We start from the raw sequence: 23,917 nt of genomic DNA, 5'->3' as shown, positions 1-23,917 counted from the left end.
CACAGGCAGATAGGGAAGCAAGCATGGGAGCAAAAACCTCACAAAACCCCATTTGAGCCCCCCCCCCCAAAAAAGCACTAGCATGCTCATTTGTCTCCCAACCTAAACATAAATAGGATCAGAAGCATAAATAGGAAAAACCTAGTTTGGGTCAACCTGAGCATATGACCCTAAGTAGAAAGGACCCAATAAGTTCAATTCCAGTACTGCTGCTCCCCCCACCAAAAAAAAAAAAAAGAATTCAGCATGTTCCCAGTTATAGAATGACAATACAAAGCCCTTAACATTAATCATATTTGTCTCTCACATAGATATTAAATTTGACTACATTCTAATATGAAATCTAGTGAACTTGAAGACAAAATCTCTGGCCTCAAATCTATGAACACTGAAACTACATTCCGTTTTGGGAAGCTAACTTTCAGGCTAGTAGAGTCAAATGCAAAGAACATCAGGAGTTTCTGGCAGGGTAGTATATAACGAAGATGGTTGCAAAGAATGAGTATAGTTATGCATCAAAGACATCATGACACATACACATTAAGACTGGATCAATTATCAGTCTCTTCTTCATCTACAAATGCCAAACAATTAGCATTTCAGTTTATCTTCTATGTTGTAACAAACAGGGAAGAAGTCTTTCAGTATCTCCTTGTGGAATCACGTAGAGAAATAAGGTTGTGTATTTTTAAATGTACAAAAGAAAATCTTAATCAGCATATTTAGTAAGTTTTCTTAACCATATAGTTACTCCAGGAAAACTCATGTCACACTGAAAACATTTTATCCCATTAATCATAAGAACATACACGTTAAGCAAAATTTTTAATCTGAAAGCCAGTCCTGGCGATGTACACATGTAATCCCAGAGCTTCCTGAGCTCTGGGATCACAAATTGTTGCCTAAGCTACGTAGTAAGATTATTCCAAACTCCCATGACTACCCATCCAAAAAAAAAATTACAATTAAGCCAGGCTAGGGTGGCTCACACCTGTAATCCTAGCTACTCAGGAGGCTGAGATTGAGGATCACGTTCAAAGCCAGGATCAAAGCCAGCCCTGTCAGGAAAGTCCATGAGACTTTTATCTCCAATTAATGGCCAGAAAGCCAGAAGTGGTGCTGTGGTTTAGATGGTAGAGCGCTTGCCTTGTGCTGAAGAGCTCAGGAACAGCACTCAGGCCCAGAGTTCAAGCCCCATAACCGACCAAACCAAAAAAATAAATAAATAGATAAATAGATAAATAACATCTTCACATTTGCACGAATTGCTGAGGCATAGTTACAATATAGTTATAGAGTTTGTGTTTGCGGCAAATTATTTCTATGCTCAAAATGACTATTTTGCTCTAAAAATTGAGCAAGATAAAAACTTTAAACCCCAGACCACAAGTAGTATTTTCTATTTTAGATTATCGCAAAATCTTTTTTTACTCATGCTCTTAAATCTATTTTGGGAAACTGAGTACACTTTGAAGTTTGAAAGTTTGAAAGCTATTTAAGCCTTGAAGCCCAAAAGATCCTCCAATTATTTTGCCCCAAACACAGATGTTTAAATTTATTCTTTTGACTCAATTAGATTATATCATGTTTGTTCAAGCTTCAGAAACATGATTCAAAGACACCATCAAAAGAATACATGCTTTAACATTTTCTCCTGAGTAATTCCCTGCATCAATAAAGGTGACTTTATATTCCTCAAAGGATGACAATGAAATTGTTTGCTCTATCACAATTTACATCTTTCTGAAATTTGTAAAGGCTTTCATAGATCCACAATTCATAAATCACAACCATGAAAAATTTGCTTTAAGACTAATATTTTATTTCTAATTCTCTTCTCAACATTCAGTGCTGCTGCTGCCCCCCATTATTCTGTTTCTTAGAGAACAGTATGCTGAAAAGCCAAACAAAACAAACTCAAGCAATGACACCATTTTCAGGAATATCGCATACTACTGCTAATCAAATTTCTTATGAATTACCTAATGGTTTCTTGGAGCACCAAAACCACAAACAAAAGGGAAAAAGTAAACCAACATAAATAGTCTAAGCTTTTTACCTTCAAAAGACAACATTAAGACAGTGAAAACACAACTTATAGAATAGGAGAAAAAACTTTCTATATTACTTCATGGGAAACTGATAATAGGATTTATAAATATTAGAATTCAATAAAAATACCCAATTTTATCAATGGGCAGTAAGTACATGAAAATATGCTTAATAATATTAGCCATCAGAGAAATGCAAATTAAAATCAGAATAACACACTCTACTCACTAGTATATTTATGCCAACAGAAACACAGTAGTGTAGGAAACTGAAACCCTAGTATCTTGCTGGTAGAAATGTAGACTAGAATAGCTATGTTGGAAAACAGTCCAGCAGTTCCTCAATTATTAGAATTTAATTGAAATAATGGATTGCTGTTTCAAAACTTTAGTATATAATTAAGTGTTAAAACTTCATAAAATAAAAAAATCACACATTTCCTGTGTATACATAAGTATTTGTAATTACTGTAAGAACTCATTCTTAAATTCTAGACAGTAATAAAATATCCAATGTACTTGATGTGCTAAGGAAAAGTACTGGTAATTTTCTTTGCATGTAATCACATGCCAACTATACTGCTCACTAGGAATTTAATTTCTAGGTTTTCAATTTTTTTTAGTAAGAAACTTATGCTTCAAACTGAAAGCTGAAAAACAAGTCCATCAAATTATGGATTGATTAATAGTAACATGTAATAAAGGTGATATACATTAATATATTTTACACAAGATAATCTCAGGTAAGAAAAGATTAGTCCTCCACAAAGAAGAAACAAAATTAGTATGCATATATAAGATATACAATGGTAACATTAAAGATCCATAATTTGTCAAACCTCATTTGCCAAACAAGGGTTATATAACTAAGCAATATCAAAGTCTTTATATCCTCAGCCCTTTCTCAGCATGCCGACATCCTTTGCAGAGAGCCTGTATCCATGATCCCTTCAGATAGAAATATACTTGCTTATTTCGCTGAGCCTCACTAATTTCTCACTCACATCCATAAGACACAGATATTTATAAAATGAGTTCCATGGTAGCCTACTGCCAGACATTTTCATATTGCTAAAAAAAAAATCTTAGCTCAGCATATCCATGTTGAAAAAATATGTTTAGTATATAATTACAATATATCCTTGATTTTATCCCAGAACAAAAGACTTTAACAGAAAATATAATCTTTTTAAAGGACTATGTTTACTGTTAATTTTTAATTAGGAAAGGACAATAGAATGAAAGCTTCAACAAAAATTTACATTTTTAGTGGTCAATAAAAATATTTAAAAATTTTGTTATGTTTTTGTAGACGTTTTCCTCTTTATTTCTTTTTTTGGGGGGGAAACAAGTGGGACTAGCTGATGCTATGCAATACAAAAGAAATGTACATATCACCCAATGTGGAATAACTGTATTGCAAAGCTCATAGAACTCATAAATGTTACAGACCAAGATAGACAATTTGCCCCATGAAAGTTAGAATGTGTTTGTGACTTTAAGCATCGCTATCCCACAATACTGTGAAAGTTTGGAAATTATGTAATCACTTAATCCCAATAAAGAATTTGAAAAAAAAAAAAGTTGTATGTGTGCGTGTGTGTGAAAATACCGTACAGAGAGGTTACAATTACATGAGCAAGGTACTGAGTACATTTCTTATCAAAAATTGTTGCCTCCTCCTTTGTTTTTGGTATGTTTTTTTGTACCTGGGATGTCTTGTGTGATTTCATTAGTTCTTATTAAATAGATTCACAGTATAATGTTAGTCTTTTTGTGTGTGTGCACTAGTCCTAAGGGCTTGAACTCAGGGCCTGGATGCTGCGATCCCTAAGCTTTTTCACTCAGGCGGTTTCACCCCACCTCTGACTTTTTGGTAGTTAGTTGGAGATAACAATCTTACAGACTTTGCTGCCTGGGCTGGATTTGAGCTTCAATCCTCAGATCTCAACCTCCTGAGATCTGAGGATTACATAGGATTACATAGGCACCTGGCTATTCCCTTTTTTAATAGAACAGCTGCCCAGTACTGGTGGCTCATGCCTGTAATCCTAACTACTCAGGAGGCTGAGATCTGAGGATCACGGTTCAAAGCCAGCCTGGGCAGGAAAGGCCATGAGACTCTTATCTCCAATAAACCACTAGAAAACAGGAAGTGGCGCTGTGGCATAAGCAGTAGAGCACTTCGTCTTGAGCTGAAGAGTGCAGAGACAGTGCCCAAGCCCAGAGTTCAAGCCCCAAGACAGACAAAAAAAAAAAAAAAAAACATAGATTATAATCAGTATGGGAACTGATGCTCAAATATGTTTCTTTTTATAAGGCATAATTAACACTAAAAAGCATCAACATGTTTGGGAAACAGGGTAATACAGGGGCATGGGGGCTTGTTGCACAGAAATGAAGGAAGGTGAGCAAAAAAGTTATAAAATTAATGAACATTATGTAAAAGTTGAACTATGTAACGAGTATAGGACTGAAGAGGGAAAATGGAGGGGGGGGACAATGAGAGGGGTGACATTCACCAAGATGCAACCTGACATGGATTTGTACAACTACTTAATAATCACGTAAATATAACTACATATGTTATGGCATAAATCATAACATGCTGTTGCCTGATCGATGTAACAGAGGCTCAAATTATGCATGTAGTTTCCACAATTCTCTTAAACACAGATCAGAATTATGCTTTTATGCTGATCCAGAATCCCAGAAAACAACACAAAACAGCAACATCTTTAAAATGTTTCACACTATCCAAAATTCTGCTTTATTGACAATTCTTCTATGGCATTATTATATTACCTTTTATCTGTCTGTCATTCAATTATGAAAAAAAGGGGAGGTGTAGGGGAACTAAGATTATCTGCCCCCCTTCCCAGTCCCCCCCACCACGGTCATGGGGCTTACTGCCTGGGCTGCCTTTGAACTGAGACCCTCAGATCTCAGCCTCCTTTGTAGCTAGGATTACAGATGTAGGCCACCAGCACCCAGCTACGTTATTTACTTTATATGCTCCAATACCCCAGTGCGATTATACTGCACTACTCCAGAAATACACACTATTGTCATTAGTGGTAATCTTCCAATAAAGCTCATGGAACAATCAGTACTTACACTTGGCTATTTAGGGGGGGGAAATGAGAGCCAAATTCTAAGTCAAAGAAAATATACCAAATTGTCAGTTCTATTAAACCTGTGCTGGACTTTCTCCAAGGTCAGAACAGACAATGAAGGAATAACTGAAGCATTATTAAGTCAGCTTCAGGAGTTTGGGGGATTTTGTTTAAATCTATTATGGATGGTAATGCAGAACTGTGAAATGATCAATTTAGATAAAATCAAGCAAATCAGTCTTAACTGATGACAAATATTCTGTAAACTTTATCATCCTATCAAAACAGGAAACTTGGGCTGGGAAGGTGGCTCAGTGGTAGAGCACTTGTCTTGCATGCATGAGGCCCTGGGTTCAATTCCTTAGCATCACATAAGCAGGAAAAAAAAAAAAAAGCTGGAAGTGGCACTGTGGCTCAATTGGTAGAGCGCTAGCCTTGAACTGAAGAGCTGAGGGACAGCGCCCAAAGCCCAGAATTCAGGCCCCATGACTGACAGAAAAAAAAACAAACAGTAAACTTTAACTGTTAGACATAAATTTGGAGCAAACTTAAAACATTTAGTATGATCTATAACATCAGAATAATTTGTGAATTTTTCTTCATAACATATTTTAAGTGCTTTGAAAAGCATCTTTCTTCTGTGGTTTGATGACACAGAGCCAGCATGTTCCTTAAAACCTGAGAAGTCATCATGACTTCTTATCAGCGGCATCTGAGAGCACCGGTTCCCTCTAGCGCAGAGTTCCTGCAAGCATCCGTTTCTCTGAAACAGAAGCCTTCCCACCAATTTGCTTTCATTCCATCTCCCCAACTGCTATCAAGTCTCATGAACAGTAGCAGTTGGACCACACTCTTGGTCTCCCATGTCTTCTGCCATTCATATGTGATTTGAATTTCACTTTATACATTATCACTTTTACCTCTTACAAAGTTCATCTTTGTTCACATACAATGGAACATTCAGAAGACTACAGGCGCGTGGGGAAAAATTTTTAAATGACATGAAAATTAAATTACATGGTGAGGACCAACATTTAGCAAAACCAAAAGCATGACTAAATGAAAAAAGTTATATCTATATATAGGTATAACTGTATATAATAGTTTTATACATATATATAACATGTCAAACAAGTGACTTGAAGAATATTTTGAAGAATAGAAGTTAATAGTTGCCTTCCAGTTTGACAGAAAGTTCTGTCATTTCATAGTGTTCTATTTACACTGCTTGGTAGAAGTTCCAATTGATGGGACTTTCATGAAGACACCACCTGCCAAATTTTTAAATGTACATTTCCTTTGACCTGAAATTTCACTGAATCTATCCTACAAAATATACTTACACATATGCAAAATAACCTTGAGGAGGTGAAAATTTTTTAAAACAAGTTACCTAACCCCTCTGTATATCACCTTTATAATAATAATTTTTAAAAATCTCAAAAAAAGTGGCTATTTGTGCCTAATCTGCTCAATGTTAAATTCTTATCTTTGGATAGACTTCAGACACAATGCTTCCTTTGTTGTTTTAGCCTGGGCATTGTCCCTGAGTTTTTTTTAACGAAAGGACAGCAACACTGTACCAACTGAACCACAGCTCCATTTCTGGCTTTTTAGTGATTAATTGGAGATAACAGTCTCTCATACTTTCCTGACTGGGATTGGCTTCAAATTCAGATCCTCAGTTCTCAAACTCTTGAGTAGCTAGGATTACAGGCATGAGTCCCTGGCACAGACTATGTTTTTGTATGTCAAAATCTCCCTCAAAAACAAATGGCATTCCATTACCTTAAAGACCTTGTAGAGTCAAAAGAAAAGAGGTTGGGGAGGAGGGAGAATAGGCGCTGGTGGCACACACCTGTAATCCTAGCTACTAAGGAAGGTGAGATCTGAGGACCATGGTTCAAAGCTAGTCTGGGCTGAAAAGTCCTAGGATTCTAATCCTCAATTAAGGAGCAAAAACTGAAAGTGGACGTGTGGCTCAAGTAGTAGAACATCAGCCTAGAGCAAAAAGCTAAGCAAGAACATGAGCCCATTAAGACTGCGGCCATTAAGACTGCGGCCATTAAGACCGCGGCCATTAAGACCGCGGCCATTAAGACCGCGGCCATTCCGGCTGGTCAGAATGTCTCGGTGACCAGGCTTAGAAACTGCCCCAATGGGATTCAGGAGTCAGCTCCCAGGTGCTAAAGATTATCTGTGACCCTGATCTGAGAGGGCAAGCTATATTAAGGCCCTAGGGAGGAAAACAATTGTGGTTCACTCTACTTCCTCACTCAACTGTGAGCAGCCTCTGGTAGCCACAGGGCTTGCTCTGAGATGGGTGTACTGTATCTTTGCTTAGCAACAACATAGACAGCAGTGCTCGTAACTCTGGGTGGTTTTTTTAGCAATCATACAATACAAATGAGTGTAATTTAAATAAATAAAAAACTAAATAATGGTGAAAAGCCAAGAAGGGATTTGAGACTATGGTAGGAAAAGGATGAGGTAACATTTGCATAGAGGTCCAACTGACAAAAATACAAGCAGATGACAACCAGGTAAGAGATTCCAAGCAGAAAACCCCATCAGATACATAGGCTCTGAAGCAAGAACAAAGACTGAATCAAGAAAAACATGTGGCCAAGAATAGAAGGAAGGATACAAAATGAATCAGACAGGAAAGTAAGGCCAGATCACCGAAGGCCTTAACAATACAGAATAACTATACTGTAGGAAGGTGTCTTTTTTATTCCTCTGCTTTAGAGGGACTACATGTCGTCTACTACAGTCAGGACTTTCAACACAGTGCCTCTTACACCTCTGGCTAAAAGATGAAAATATATCTCCAGGTAGGCAATAAGACATGTACCTAAATATGCAAACAGAAGAGACTATAAGGGTAAATAACTAGAACTGATTCACCAAAACCCAGAAGAGACTATAAGGGTAAATAACTAGAACTGATACACCAAAACCCAGTTAGCTTACCGATTCTTACAACCTAGATTCTCCATTCTTTAGTTTGCTTTAATCCGGTATATTAATCTGTGTCTGTTCTCTTTTTCCTTCAGTTAACTAGACTCAGTTTCTGTTGTGTATACCTACAATTCCAGAGTTGGAAAAGCAGGAGTCTAACAGAGGTCAGTAAGAATTACAATGTACCAATAACCTTAAAGCAGAGCCTGGGCAGTTCTACTGGTGGAGGCAGAGAGAACTGAGCTACAATGGCAGAATCCCTAGATTTGACAGCCCAGTCTGCTGTTCCTAAGATAGTGTATTCTAGAACACATGCTAATTATCCATGTAGTCAGAAAAAACAACCAGTCATATGCAACACAGTATTGTAACTCTGTCTTAAACACCTGGATCTGTAGCTTTAAAATAATTCCTGATTTTCCTTATCTCCCTTATGACTCCTTAAAATAAAACTCGATTTAGCTAGAGGTAATTTGAGAGATTTTTAATACTTTTAAGGGGAGAAAAAAAAAAGATGCACATAAAATTTTGCCTTGCTGACTTTCTCCTTCAGGTTTTTATACTTCTTATATACTCCAGTGACACCCTCCTCATTGCACAGCAGCTATGGCGATGATGTTACCTCCCTAAAACAAAATGTCTGAATCACAGTGCCTACTGTCATAGAGGCAGATAGTAAAGTCAACAACACTAATAGATGTTTCTAATTATTAGCCATTCATTCCTAGCACTTCTGTGCACTTTGTATATACTTCTTTAAAATTTATAATCAAGCTAAGTAAACTATTTTATTCCCAGTTTACAGCGGCAAAATCAGGAAGACCATTAAACTATAAGAGACTTGATCTATTTGAATCCAAATCCTTCCATCTGCCCAGTATTTCAACATGCCCAGATCTACAAAAGTTTTACAGATTCTAATCAATGTGTAGATCATAGTATCAACTTTGCTTTTACTTTGGACACATGCTTTCACCATATAGCCCAGCCTATGGATACTCAAACTCGCCATCTTCCAATGTCAACCTCAAAGTCCAGAAATCACAAGCATAATCCTTACTCAACAAGTCATACCACTTTTTAGCAAAACAGACAATAATACTACATAAAATACAAATCAGTTTTAAAAGGTTTTATTTAGTTTTATACACCTGTACAAGGGCTCATACAGTAATCCTATCTACCTAAGTAATAGGCCAAGACACAGAGGAAAGCAATTCAAGAGTAACAAGTTAGTGATCCCATCTCAACCATGGTGGCATGCACCTGACATCCTAGCTACATGGGAGGCTGAGATTAGGAGGATTGCAGTTCTAGGCAACCCAGAGGAAAAAGTCTGCGAGACTTGATTTCAGCAGAAAAGGCTAGGAGTTGTGGCCCGAATCTGTTATCCAGCAACAGCAGAAAGCAGAAAGTAGAATGATTGTGGCCCAGGCCAGAGTAAAGGGGGCTAGAGGCACGTATCAAGTAGTAGATCCTGAGCAAGCAAGAAACCTTAATATGGAAAATAAGAAGATGACAAAGATGAAGACAAAGACAGAGGAAAGAGAGAAGAAGGGGAGGGAGAGCAGTAAGGGAGAAAGAAGAAAGAAGAGGAAAAAAGCTGGTGTCAGTGGTTCATGCTTGTAATCCTAGCCACTCAGGAGGCTGATATGAGGATCACAGTTCAAAGCCAGCCTGGGCAGAAAGGTCCATGAGACTCTTATCTCCAATAAACCACTAGAAAACAGGAAGTAGCGCTGTGGTTCAAGTGGCAGAACGCTCCCCTTGAGCTGAAGAGCCGAGGGACAGAGCCCAGGCCCAGAGTTCAAGCCCCAGGACCGACAAAAATAAAAATAAAAATAAAAGAATAAAAAGATCTTTGTCTTCATTGCTAACATGTGCACCGATATATCTTTCGATTAATTCAAAGGTCTAATGTTTTAAGCAGCACAATGCTTCACTTCATGTCCTAAGTACACTACAAAAATATTTAAGCAATATTTAGCAGGTGTTGAGTGGAAAGGTATTTAGGCCATAAGTACCTACCTACACCAGCTAAGTATATACTGAAAATGCATTTTACCACATTAAGATGCCAAGGAGCCAGGTTGCATGTGGCTCACAGCAGTCATATCAGGAAGCTGAGACTTGGAGGATGGTTGGAGGCCAGCCCAGACAGAAAAGTCTGTGCAACTCCATCTCTGAAATAACCAGCAAAGAGCCAGGCTGGAAGTGTGACCCAAGTGCTAAAGTACTAGCTGAGCAATTGAGAGGCCCTCACTTCAAACCACCCCCAAAAAAAACTAAAATGAAGGAGTTCTTTCACTCATCCTCCATCCAAGGTTTTTAGTGAACCATTTTCAAAAAATAGTCCCTTGCTTTGCTATGCTTCACTAAAGGCAATAATCCAATTTTTAAGTTTTCTGTCAGCTTTCATAATATTCTCTAATATAGACTGTTTTCTAAAGCCTTATACACAAGAAAGCTTAAACAATGTAATACTTCAAAAGAGGATATTAAACTATCCAAGTGTACATGATAAATGACAGAATCGTTTCCAATAATATACTGTATATGTCTCAAAATCACACTGAACTATATAAATCTGTGCAATTGTATGTTTGTTAAAAAAAAGTCAAGCAAATTCAGCAAGTAATAGTAAACAATAAGACTACAGTTATATATGTTTAGTTCTGAAAAGGTAAATAATATGCCCACAGAATACCAGTAACCACTGGCTAAGAATTAAATGTTCTTGGCCACTAGGGGGAAAAGTGTTTTTTGGTAGTACAAAATAAGGCACCCTAACAGACAGATACATACTAGAACTTTTATGATCAGTCACAAGCCAAGAAGGTGGTAGAACATGCCAGTAATTCCAGCACTTAATGCAGGCAGATCACAAGTTCAAACTAGCCAGGATTACATGAGAATTATCTCAAAAAAAAAGAAGTATAATTAATTAATAAGTCAACTACAGTTCAAGACTGTCAAATGAGTATTTATGTCTCTCTTTTCGTAAGATCCCACCAAAAGAGCAGAAAACAGACAAGTTAATATGAAATGATAGCACTGTTACAAAATAACATGTCACTGAATAATCATAAATTTTAAAGAATTTTGGGCATTGGACAAGAATGCCAGAGATAAAAGAAACCACTTTTTTTTTTTTGGTCGGTCATGAGGCTTGAACTCTGGGCTTGGGCGCTGTTCCTCAGCTCTTCAGCTCAAGGCGAGCGCTCTACCACTTGAGCTACAGCGCCACTTCCGGTTTTCTAGTGGTTTATTGGAGATAGGAGTCTCAGGGTCTCTCCTGCCAGGGCTGGCTTTGAACCGCGATTCTCAGATCTCAGCCTCCTGAGTAGCTAGGATTATAGGCGTGAGCCACCGGCGCTAAAAGAAACCACTTCTAAGACACAAAAATAGCTCAGTGGTAGAGTGCTTTCCTTGCATACATTAGACCCTGGGTTCAATTCCTCGGTACCACATAAGCAAAAGAAGCCAGAAATAGCACTGTAGCTTAAGTGGTAGAGCACTAGCCTTGAGTTGAAGAGCTGAGGGACAGTGCTCAGGCCCACAGAGTTCAGGCCCCACAACTGGGGAAAAAAAGCTTCCAAAAAATCACTGGAGCCAGGCAGTTGATGGTGGCTCACACCTATAATTCTAACTACTCAGGAAGCTGAGATCTGAGGATTGTGGTTCAAAGCCAGCCCAGGGAAGAAAAGTCCCATAAGATTCTTATCTCCAATTAACCACTCAAAACCGGAAGTGGAGCTATGCCTCACAGTGGTTGAGTGCTAGCCTTAAGCAAAAAGAGCTCATGGACAGTGCCCAGGGCCTGAGTTCAAGCCCCACAAGTGACAAAACAAATAAAAAACATGCTGGGGAAATTCTGTTATATTCAAACTAACTTAATGTACAAAGAGAAAGAAACAAAATGGGTTACTTCATAAGGGTACTGTGGGTACTGTGAATTGTGGACCAATCACCTTCCTTAATCCTTTGACCTTATGAACGAAGACGCAGGGCCTCTGCACTGCCACTAGAAGCCCTCTATATAAAGTGTCATGCTCTCCTGGGTAAGTACTTCCTGTGAGAGTAGTCAGACCGGAAAGTGAAGTAAACAAAATGGAGCCACCTCTAATATAAAAAGAGAAATCAAAGGGTAAAAACAAAGAGGGGTGGGGAAGGGATCTCAGTATCATGTAAGTGAACTATACACCAAAACACGGTTAAGACACCAGACACCAGAGTGGGCAGGATGCCGCTCTACCTCCAACTGCACACACATACACACCTCCCTACAAGTGGTGCTGATTCACATAGGCCCTCTGGCTCACAGCATCCACCACCAAAACCACCCTGCAGAGAGGCCTGGTAGAAAAAGAGCTACTGACTGTACCAGCAACACCCAGCAAGTGCCAATGCTGGTCAAAATCCATCAAACATTGCAGAAACCTAACAGCATAAAAGAGGAGCAAGAGCCAACAGGCAAAAAGAACTGTTAACAGATACCAAGAAATAGAACAATATATTCAAAGAAAACAATGCTAGATAAATTACACCCAATTTTAAAAGGCATTGGCAGTGGCTATTAAAAGTTACTACAGCACAAAAAAAAAAAAAGAAAGAAAGAAAAGGCAGCTAATTAATGAAATAGCATGACTAAACACCAAATTATCTACCTATAACATAAGCTGGGCTCATTCCCAAATGGGGATGGGAGAAAGGGGGAGAGAGAGAGAGAGACTAGGAGGGAAGGGGAGTAAGAGACAGAGGGAAAGGGGAAGGGAAGAGAGAAAAGGGGGAGAGAAGGGAAGGAGAAAGAAAAATGTAAACACCTATTTGTAAGACGTTCAAAAGTTGAGAGCACAAATAAGTGAAATTTAGTTAAACTTTCCAAGAGCTATATAATAATTTTTCAGTTTTTTGCTAAGAACAAAAAAAGGTAAACAAAAAGAAAAGATTCATTTATCAAAGACAAGTAAACAAGAAAAAGTTTAATAAGAATCCTAATATAGCCAGGTGCCAGTAGCTCATACCTGTAATCCTAGGTACTCAGGAGGCTGAGATCTGAGGATCCAGATTCAAAGCAACCAGGGGGATACAAGTCTCCATGAGACTCTTATCTCCAACTAACCAATCAAAAAACAGAAGTGGTACTGTGGCACAAGGGTAAGAGTACTAGCTAGGATTGAGCAGAGGCCCAGGGACAGCACCCAGGCCCTGAGTTCAAGCCCCACAACCAACAACAACAACAACAAAAGAATTGTAATATACTGCAGTTATGCTATCAGAGTGAAAAGAAAACTCCAAAGATAAAACTAAAATGACCTTAAGTATCATCCATCAAAAGCACTGTGTGCTAAATAACAATATAGAACTGGGCTGGGAAGGTGGCTCAGTGGTAGAATGCTTGCATTGCATGCATGAGGCCCTGGGTTCAATTCCTCAGCACCACATAAGCAGAAAAGACCAAAAGTGGAGTTATGGCTCCAGTGGTAGAGCACTAACCTTGAGCTGAAGACAGTGCCCAGGCCCACAGTTCAGACCCCACAACTGACCATTTAAAAAAAAAAAAAAAAAACTGAAAAGAAAGCCAGTGGCTCACACCTGTAATCCTAGATACTGGAGGCTGAGATCTGAGGATTGTAGTTGAAAGCCAGCCCGGGAAGTCTGTGAGACTCATCTCCAGTAAACCACCAGAAAACCAGAGCAGCTCTGGTTCTCAAGTGTTAAAGCGCTGGCCATGAGCTGAAGAGCACAGGGACAGGGGACAGCACCCAGGCCCAGAGTTCAAGCCCCATAACAACAACAACAACAACAACAACAAAAAAAACAGAATAAAACAACAACAACAAAACCTGAAAAGACACAGCAGTAAAACAAACAGGGGTGGCCTCATGCCTGTAATTCTAGCTACTCAGGTAGAAAGGATCATGGTTCGAAGCCAGTCCAGACAGGAAATTCAGTGAGACATTTATCTCCAATTAACCACCAGAAAACCAGAAATGGCACTGTAGCACAAAGTGGTAGAGCACTAACTTTGAAAGAAAAGGCTCAGGGACAGCACCCAGGCTCTGAGTTCAAAAAAAACAAGAGCTAGAACTGGAGGTGTGGCAGAGTGCCAGCTATGCATGGAACAACTGAGGTGTGAGGCCCCACATTGAAGTCCCAAGTCCACACACGCACATAAAGGAAATTAGAGGTTATACTTATCAATGACAAGAGGAGAACCATTTTTAATAGCCAAGGTTAATGATTTGTTTCCTCCTATTATACAGTAAATAAGAACAATTAGTAATTGTTTTTCCATTTAAGAATTATTCTACAAAATAAAAAGTACTGCAAAATTAAATACAGCACTTGCAAACTTTAATCATCATGCAAATTTTTTTTTAAAAACAAATCATAAAGGGCTGGGAAGGTGGCTCAGTGGTAGAGCGCATGCCTTGTATGCCTGAGGCCCTGGGTTCCATTCCTCAGTACCACATAAGCAAAAAGAAAAAAGCTGGAAATGGTGCTGTGGCTCAAGTGGTAGAGTGCTAGCCTTGAGCTGAAGAGCTGAGGGACAGCGCCCAGGCCCAAGTTCAGGCCCCACGACCAGACCCCCCCCCCAAAAAAAAGAGAATCCTAAAAACAAAACATAAGGAAAACTAAACACTAATTTCTTCAGAACTTCCAACACGACACATCATTACTGTATTAGCTTTAATACAATTCAGTATTTAAAGTAACTAAAGCAAACAATTATAAGAAAACACAGCTGAAAGAAATAAGACACTGAATTTTGTTCATTCCATTTTGTACTACGTAGAGCTTTTGCTACCACATGCACATAGTAAATTATTTTCTAAAATTATACAGTATTTGTAGACATTAAAATATTGGACAGCAATTTTTTACCTTATATATGGTATATTCACATACATATCTGTTTGAGGGTGGGGAGAGGCACAGAATCTGTGGAGGTAGGGCACAGAATCTGCAGAAAAGGGGTGAAAAAGTACAGCAGTGGAGTGCACTGGACATTGATAAAAATGGGAATGGGAGAGAATAAGGGAACAGATGACATTATATGAGAGGAAACGCACCTGATGCATGTAAATGCAACCCCTCTGCATATTACCTCTATAATAACAATTAAATTGAAAAAAATATCTATTGGCTAGGGATTAGTGACTCACGCCTATAATCCTAGCTACTCAGTAGGTTGAGATCTTAGAATAGAGGTTGAAAGCCAGCCTGGGCAGGAAAGTCGGTGAGACTCTTATCTCCAATTTAACAACCTGAAAACTGGAAGTGGAGGTGTAGCTCAAGCAATAGAGTGCTCTCTTTTGAGCTGAAGATCTTAGGGACAGCGCTCAGGCCCAAAATTCAAGCCCCACAACCCACCAAAGGAAATATCTATGCATATATATATATATATATATATATATATATATGACAGTAATGAAGAATGAGATAGAACAGTATTTATATGAATTATCAGTAATACCAAGTCATTAACAGAATACATAGGATCTCAAATGCTATTAAACATACAAAATCACCTTAAATACTTTTCACGTAACTTATATGTACACCTAAAAGTGCCTAAAAACATATTTGAAGGTTAAACACCAAACCTGTAACAACATAACTAATAACTCAAATGAGTTCAGGTAATTCTTACATTATCACTTTACCATGTACATCTTTTCTCTAGTTTGTTCACTCATTTTTATAGTATGTTTATATCACATGTAAAAGGTAAAATACTTGAGAGGGGAGAGAGAAGTCAAAGGTATCTCGCATACCCATTTTCATTCACAGTAGCAGCATTTAAAACAGCTAAAAGTTGGAGCCAATCTAAGTATGCTCTAACAGATGAATTAATGAGAAAAACATAGGTACTATGGATTACTTAAAAATACCATACTTAAGGGCTGGGAATGTGGCTTAGTGATAGAGTGCTTGCCTAGCATGCATGAAGCCCTGGGTTTGATTCTTCAGTACCACATAAACAGAAAAAGCCCAAATCAGCTATGGCTCAAGTGGTAGAGTGCTAGCATTTAGCAAAAGAAGCTCAGGGACAGTGCTCAGGCCCTGAGTTCAAGCCCCAGGACCGGCAACAACAACAACAAAAATAATACTTAAAAAGGAAATTCTGACATGATATAATGTAGTGGAATTATGAAAATGTCTTAATAAAATAAAGCAATTCATAAAATGGCCAAATACAGTATATGGTTCCATTTGTGTGCCTCTGCTATCAATTAGCAGTTAAGTTCATAAAGCAGAAAACAAGAACTGTGGTTATTGGGGGCTAACAAGTGGGAGGAACAAGAAGTTGTTCCTTATTGAGCACAGTGATTCAATTTTCAAGATGAAAAGAATTCTGATGACTGGTTACACAACATGTCAATGTACTGAATACTACTAAACTACATTTTAAAATGGTTGATGGTATACTATGATGCAGTTTTGGGGGTTTTTTTTTACAAAAAAAAAAAAACAAATGTAACATCTATGATGGCTGGGAGTATAGCTCTAGTATTCATGAGGCTCTGGGACAAATCAACAGTAGTAATGTGTTGACTAATTTTAACTTAAAGAAGTGAAATAAATATCTTTTAAAATTAAGTAATAATAAAGTATGACCTCCTAGAAAATAGTGAATTCCTACTAATATACTGATTCCATATTTGACAGTGTGTTTATATTAAATTTACATGTAAGGCAGGCACCAGCGGCTCACGCCTGTAATCCTAGCTACTCAGGAGGCTGAGATCTGAGTATCATGGTTTAAAGCCAGCCAGCCAGGAAAGTTTGTGAGACTCATCTCAATTAACTACCAGAAAACCAGAAGTGGAGCTGTGGCTCAAAGTGGTAGAGCACTAGCCTTGAGCTGAAGAAGTCAAGGACAGCACCCAGGCCCAGAGGTCAAGCCCCACAACTGGCCCATCTATCTATCTATCTATCTATCTACCTATCTATCTATCTATCTATCTATCTATCTATCTATCTACCTATCTATCTATCTATCTATCTATCTATACACACACATATATATATTAAGTTCTAAGCTAGTACTTGGGACACTTTTAAGCACAGAAAGATGAAGTTGCACATGGCATACTTGTCTGGCTGAGGTCTGCCACCACACTGCAAACAATGTCATCTGTTTCAGCCATTACTGTTGTGAAATGGCTTATCTACAGTATATTTGGTGCCATTCTTTTGTGCTTTTTATCATTGATTGCATAATTTAAAAGAGAGCTCCCAAGTGCACTGCTAAAATGCTACCTCATATTACCAATGCAAGAAGGTTATGATACATCTTATTACGAAAAAAGCATCTAGCCAGGTATAGTGACTCAAACCTGCAATCCTAGTTGCTTGGGAAGCAAACATGGACAGATGATGGTTTGAGGCCAGACAAGTTAGGAAGTTTGTGGTATGCCATACCATTCAACAGCCAGGTATAGTAGATCGTGCTGTTAGGCCAGATAGAAGCACAAGCTCTGGACATGGTGGCCCACATCTGTTAGTCCCAAAGGAATGGAGGGACTAGAAAGAGGATCACAGGATGGTTCTGACATAAACTAAGATCCTACCTCAAAAATCACCACTGTAAAAGGAGGCTATAGGTGTGACTCAAGTGGTAGGCAGAGTAGCACTTAACAAATAAGTGAGGGACCCTGAATTCAATGCCCCCCACCAACTACCAAAATAAAGTTCAGCTAAACATAACACTTATCTGGCAAACAATAAAATCATTTTAATTACTTCTTACGTGCAAAAAAAAAAAAAAGCAACCACGCATCTTGTTCAATGCAAGGTACACAGTTAAAGTCAGTAAAATATCTCCTTAAATTCTTACCACCAACCTACAAAGTAGGTATATGAGCAAAGCATCAAAACAATGGCAATGTGACAATGCTAATTGATTAGATGTGAATCCATAAAGAATTGAGAAATTATAATGGTTTCTCATAGTGCATTCAGATCATAACGAAATTAACAACTATGACCATCTGTAACCAAGTACTCACTGAAAACAAGCTTGTGTGGCCAAGTGGAAACTGCAGTGAAAAGCTATAAAGAGTATGACATAAACATGAGGATAAAGGAATGGGGCAACTTCTGATAGTGCTGGATGGACAGTTTTTAAAAAATGAATGTGACAAATTCAGTCAATTATGAATTTTCAAAGAAAGCAGTCACTAAGCCTGGCACAGTGGCTCAAGTATATAATCCTAACTATTCAGGAGTCTGAGATCTGAGGATGGTAACCAGCAGGAAAGCCCATGATTCCTATCTCCAATTAAACCACCAGAAAACCAGAAGTGGAGCTGTGGCTCAAAGTGGCCAAGTACCAGCCTTCGAGTAGAAAAAGTTCAGGACAGTAGCCAGGCTCTGAGTTCAAGCCCCATGATGGAAGGAAAGCCGTTACTAGAGTAAAGATTAGAAAACAAACCTTGTTCTTTAAAGGACCAAATCACAAGTTTCTGTCATAACTACCCAATGTATTGTTGTGAACTAGCAGCCATGACTAAGACACAAAATAATAAGGCTATGTTCAAACAGCACTTTATGTAAGAATATCTGAATTTCACATCATTATCTTTTACAAATCTTTTTCATGGTTTAAAATGTATAAGATTTTTTAGCTTGTGGATGTTTAATAAACAGATGGTAGGCCACAAGTAGCCTGCAGGCTGTAGTGTGATGAACCCTTGCTCTAAAAGCTTCCACAGCCAAAATCAAATGCATATTATATTCTTATTCAGTACATGGTAAGGTTAAGAAACAGAGTGAATGTTATCAAACCAGTTTATCTACATAAATCTTGGATAGTCTCTAAAACTGTACCATAAAGATTCTACTACAGACCTACATGATCTACACCCCAAGAGGGATAATTACAATCTATGGTCCAGCTGTGGTCCACTATTTTTTTGTAAGTAACTGAAACACAGACTTCTATATTGCCTAGACGCTTTGGTTATTTTTGTCCATCATGGGGCTTCAACCCTGGGCCTGGGCACTGTCCCTCAGCTCTTCAGCTCAAGGCTAGCGCTCTATCACTTGAGCCACAGCCCCACTTCTGGCTTTTTCTGCTTATGTGGAACTGAGGAATCAAACCCAGGGCCTCAGGCATGCAAGGCAAGCATCTACCACGGAGCTACCTTCCCAGCCCGCCTAGATGCTTTTGTAGCAAAGTTGTAAACAGCTTTCACTATGTATCTCTAGACCCCTATAGACAAAGTTTGCTGAACCATAGAGACACCCTGCAGAGCAGCGTAAGCCACCAATATAGAAAAATCACAGCCTCCAAAGTTTAGGTATAGCAAAAAATCCTTCAGACTGGGCTCTATGATAACACCATCACAAGTCCTGTGGGTCTGAGATCAACAACCACTTCTCAAGGAACCATGCACTTGGAAGATAAAAGTACCTACACCTTTCTGAGATCAGACAATGTAATGACCAAACTAACCCCTGAATCTAGATAATATCATTGTGATACATATATCAAATAATATAAGAAGTTTTAGCCCAAGTCCATTTATCAAATCCTTCTACCTACCTCATGGCTATTCCCAGCTGCTGAATGTATGCAGTAATATAGTGCCTACTGTACCAGCAAGGTGAGAAGACCTTGGGGTGGCCCTCCAAAGAAAAGAAATGATATGGGGGGATGGGAGGGATGGGAAGGGATGGGAAGGGGAAACAAAAGAGGAGGCAACAATGCTTGATAAGAAATGTACTCATTACCTTGCCCATGTAACTGTAAGCCCTCTGTACGGTATTTTCACAATTAAAAAAAAAAAAAGTAATGATGCATTCCTAGAATTATAAACAAATTGAAACATCTCACAAAGGCAGAACTTAGTTATTCCTAAAGAATGAGTGTTAGGGCTGGGTGTGGCATGCACATCTACCATCCTAGCTATGTGAGAGAATTGTTAACATCTGGCCCACAAAGACTGCATCCAAAATATAACTAAAGCAAAAAGGGGTTGGGGGGCATGGCTCAACTAATATACTGTTTACCTACAAAGTGTGAAGCCCTGAGTTCAAATCCTGAGTTCATCCCAAAGTATTTTAAGCACCAACCTATACTCCCAGCCTAGGTACAAGCCTAAGTTTGAAGTCATCTGAAATACAACAGTAAGAGCCTGAGATCTGAGGATTACAGTTGAAGCCAGCCCATGCAAGAAGTACTGAAACTCCTATATCCAATACACCACCAAAAAGCTGGATGTGGAGCTATGGCTCAAGTGGCAGAGCACCAAAGGCTGAGACAGCACCCAGGTCCTAAATTTAATCCCAAGAAAGGAGAGGGAGGGGAGGGGAGGGGAGGGGAGGGGAGGGGAGGGGAGGGGAGGGGAGGGGAGGGGAGGGGAGGGGATTCAAGGAAAAAACCTGACTATTTAAATCTTAGGACAGCTGGTACCCCAATTTGATCTACTTAACACAGTGCCTGGCATGCAGCATAGTTCTGACAGATTTTCTATGTCTACAAACTGAATTCAGAAGAATCCGGTCATCATTTGACTTTAATACATATTCACAATATTGGCTCAGGTTAGCTCAAGTTTCTAATTTTGAGTGCTAATTTTTTGACTGCACCAGTGAACATCACTTGTCTATTACACAGATAATACCAGTCAAAAAGAATTGTGAGGAAGCAGTAGCAATGTAGACACCTTGATAAGAAACGTGAGTTAGAAAGAAAGTGTACCAAGAAGAAACCAAATTCAGACAATAGTAGTTAAGTTCTAGGAGGCCAGTGGACTGAAGCATATCTTTCCCAAATAGAAGACAAGTCACTACACTTTACATCTCCTTCAAGTAATAAAGAAACAAAAGTTCACTAGGCCTCTTTGAGTGTTAGAAACAACACATACGAATTTATACCTGCTACCCTGTTCTACCCACTAAGTGATCTGAAATCCTGCCATCTCCATTGTGGCCTAGAAATTTCTCAACTAATCCAAGCTGCCACCCCACTAGCTCTGACAGCTGACCACAAAAGCCCTGTGACTGCAACACCAGGGCTTGAGCCATTAGCAAACTTTGAGAATTCCAGTTCAGACCCCGAAAAAGAGCAAAGATTCTCTATTGAAAAAAGTGCTTATAATTTTTGCACCTGAAGAGAATGAAGAGCAAGCCACAAGAGACTACACAACCTTGGCTCAACCATTAGAAATTATAACCTTTGCAGGTGGCTCACTGAAGCCATCATGGGTAGAAAAGTCCCTGTGAAACTCTTATCTCCAATTAACCACTCAAAAGACAGAAGGGGTGCTGTGGCTCTAAGTGGTAGAATGCTAGCCTTGAGCCTAGGAGCTAAGGGACAGTGCCTAGGCCCTGAGTTCAAGCCCCACAATCAACAACAACAACAGTGAAAGAAAGGATTAGAGGAAGAGAGGGAGAGGGGGGGGAGGGATGGAGGGTGGGTCACCTGATTTACCAAGTCAAAACTGATATAAAACCAGTGGCTCTTGCCTGTAATCCTAGCTACTATGGAGGCTGAGATGTGAGGAATACAATTCAAAAGCCAGCCTTGGCAAGAAAGTTCAGGACACTCTTATCTCCAAAAAACCACCAGGAAACCGGAAGTTACGCTGTGGCTCAAGTGGACAGTGCTCAGGCAGAGTTCAAGCCCCACAACCAAAAAGGGGGAGGGGGAAGGGGGAGGGGAGGGAAGAGAGAATGGGAGGGAGGGAGGGAGGGAGGGAAGAGAGAGGGAGGAAGGGAAATTAATTTAGAAGCCCAGCAATGAATAGAATATCAAATTAATTAGAACAAATGCATAATGCAACTAAAAACAGAATAGGACATAGGTAGCACTACACACTGAAAATTTAAAGTGTAAATGAGAATTTAGAATAAGGCCATCATTCACACACAGGATCAGTCATCCATATGGTACAATTCTATATTCCATCACATATTAGAAACTGAAAGGCCAGTTGCTATGGTAATAACTTCTAGGAGACAGTTCAGAAGAAGAAACTAAAGCTGCTGACAGGCCTCTAGAGGGGTGCCAGGAAGAAATCAGCTGTGGTACATTTGGCACCTTGGCTGAGAAAATCAACTGGAAAACAACTAACAATTCTAAGGATATATAAACCAAGGAAATTAACTTAATTTCCCTTAAGTAGTACTAAATAGACGCTTTTACGAATAACTAAATATAAATCAATCCATCCTACAGGCCACATTTAAACAGTATCTCTAAAAGGACATCATATCTTCCAACCTCCAAAACCAAAGCTTTTTATAAAAACATAATATTTGAAAGGAAATGTACTCATTATCTGACTCATGTAATTGTAACCCCTCTGTACCTTTATAATAATAATAAAGCAAATTTTAATAAAATAAATTTAAATGTATGTGTAAAATATGGTCTCTAAATTCATTAAAATTCAAATATCTTCAAGTAGGTACAACAGTACACATTTTTAATCACAGTACTCAGGAGAATGAGTTTGAGGCTACATTGTAAGATCTTATCTCAAAACACACACACACACACACACACACACACACACACAACCTTCAATGTAAACACAGCCTGTTAAAAGTGTGAGAAGTGTAGTAAGATTTTTCTCTTTTAATTCCAGTAATGAGAATGACCTTTTAAAATGTATATGACACTTAATGAGCTTACTCCTGCTACTGAAGAAAAAAAGTAAACAGCTCACTTCCAAAACAGAATAAACTACCTCCTTAAAATTATATATCCTGAGCTGGGAATGTGGCTTAGTGGTAGAATGCTTGCCCAAGCATGCATGAAATCCTGGGTTTGATTCCTCAGTACCACATAAACAGAAAAGGCTAGAAGTGGTGCTGTGGCTCAAGTGGTATAGTGCTAGCCTTGAGCAAAAGACGCTCAGGACAGTGCCCAGGCTCCGAGTTCAAGCCCCAGGACTGGGAGGAAAAATTATATATCCTAGCTACTCAGGAAGCTGAGATCTGAGGATCAAAGTTCGAAGCCAGCCCAGGCTGGAAAGTCTGTAAGACCATCAAAAAACCAGAAGTAGAGCTGTGGCTCAATTGGTAGAGTGCTAGCGCTTGAATACAGTACCCAGGCCCTGAATTCAAGCCCCAGGACATGCACATGCACATGTGTGTGAGTGCGCACACACGCACGCATTCATGCACGCGCACGCACGCACGCGCACACACACACACACACACACACAAATTATGCCAATGTAGCTGAGCATTGGTGACTCATACCTGAAATCCTAGCTACTCAAGAGGCTAAAATCTAAGGACTGCGGTTGAGTTCAGAGATCAGGAAGAAAGTGTGTGATACTTACCTTTAATCAATCACCAAAGGCCAGAAGCAGAGTTGTGGTTCAAGTGGTAAAGCACCAACCTTAAGCAAAATTAACAGACAGCACCGAAATCCTGAGTTCAAGCCCTGATGGCCATCATTTTTATAAGGATTCCACATTCTGCTTATTTCCGTAAAATTCCACATTTATCTGCTTAATTTAAAATAACAGATGGGCCCTGGTGGCTATTGCCTGTAATCCTAGCTATTACTTAAAAGGCTGAAATCTGAGGATTTTTTTTTTTTTTGGTCGGTCGTGGGGCTTGAACTCTGGGCCTGGGCGCTGTTCCTCAGCTCTTCAGCTCAAGGCGAACGCTCTACCACTTGAGCTACAGCGCCACTTCCGGTTTTCTGGTGATTTATTGGAGATAGGAGTCTCAGGGTCTCTCTTGCCCGGGGTTGGCTTTGAACCGCGATCCTCAGATCTCAGCCTCCTGAGTAGCTAGGATTACAGGCGTGAGCCA

General features: G+C 39.2%; 1 protein-coding gene across 13 annotated transcripts in view; it reads right to left on the bottom strand.

Moving 5' to 3' along the window:
* Positions 1-23,917, bottom strand: part of Tbl1xr1 (TBL1X/Y related 1) — a 155,284-nt gene that overhangs the window by 105,822 nt on the left and 25,545 nt on the right. The window contains exon 1 of one of the 13 annotated variants that reach the window (XM_069991877.1): positions 8,141-8,304. The exons of the other annotated variants lie outside the window; for them this stretch is intronic. The gene's annotated coding sequence lies outside the window, so the exon portion shown is untranslated. Of the gene's footprint in view, positions 1-8,140; positions 8,305-23,917 lie in introns of those variants that run through there. 13 annotated transcript variants of the gene reach the window in all.

This window comes from Dipodomys merriami, unplaced genomic scaffold (genome assembly GCF_024711535.1).
Source record: "Dipodomys merriami isolate MVZ:Mamm:240054 unplaced genomic scaffold, mDipMer1.0.p SCAF_40, whole genome shotgun sequence".
Classification (NCBI taxonomy): Eukaryota; Metazoa; Chordata; class Mammalia; order Rodentia; family Heteromyidae; genus Dipodomys; species Dipodomys merriami.
Note: the sequence above shows the minus strand (reverse complement) of the source record. Positions and strands in the feature narration are given on the sequence as shown.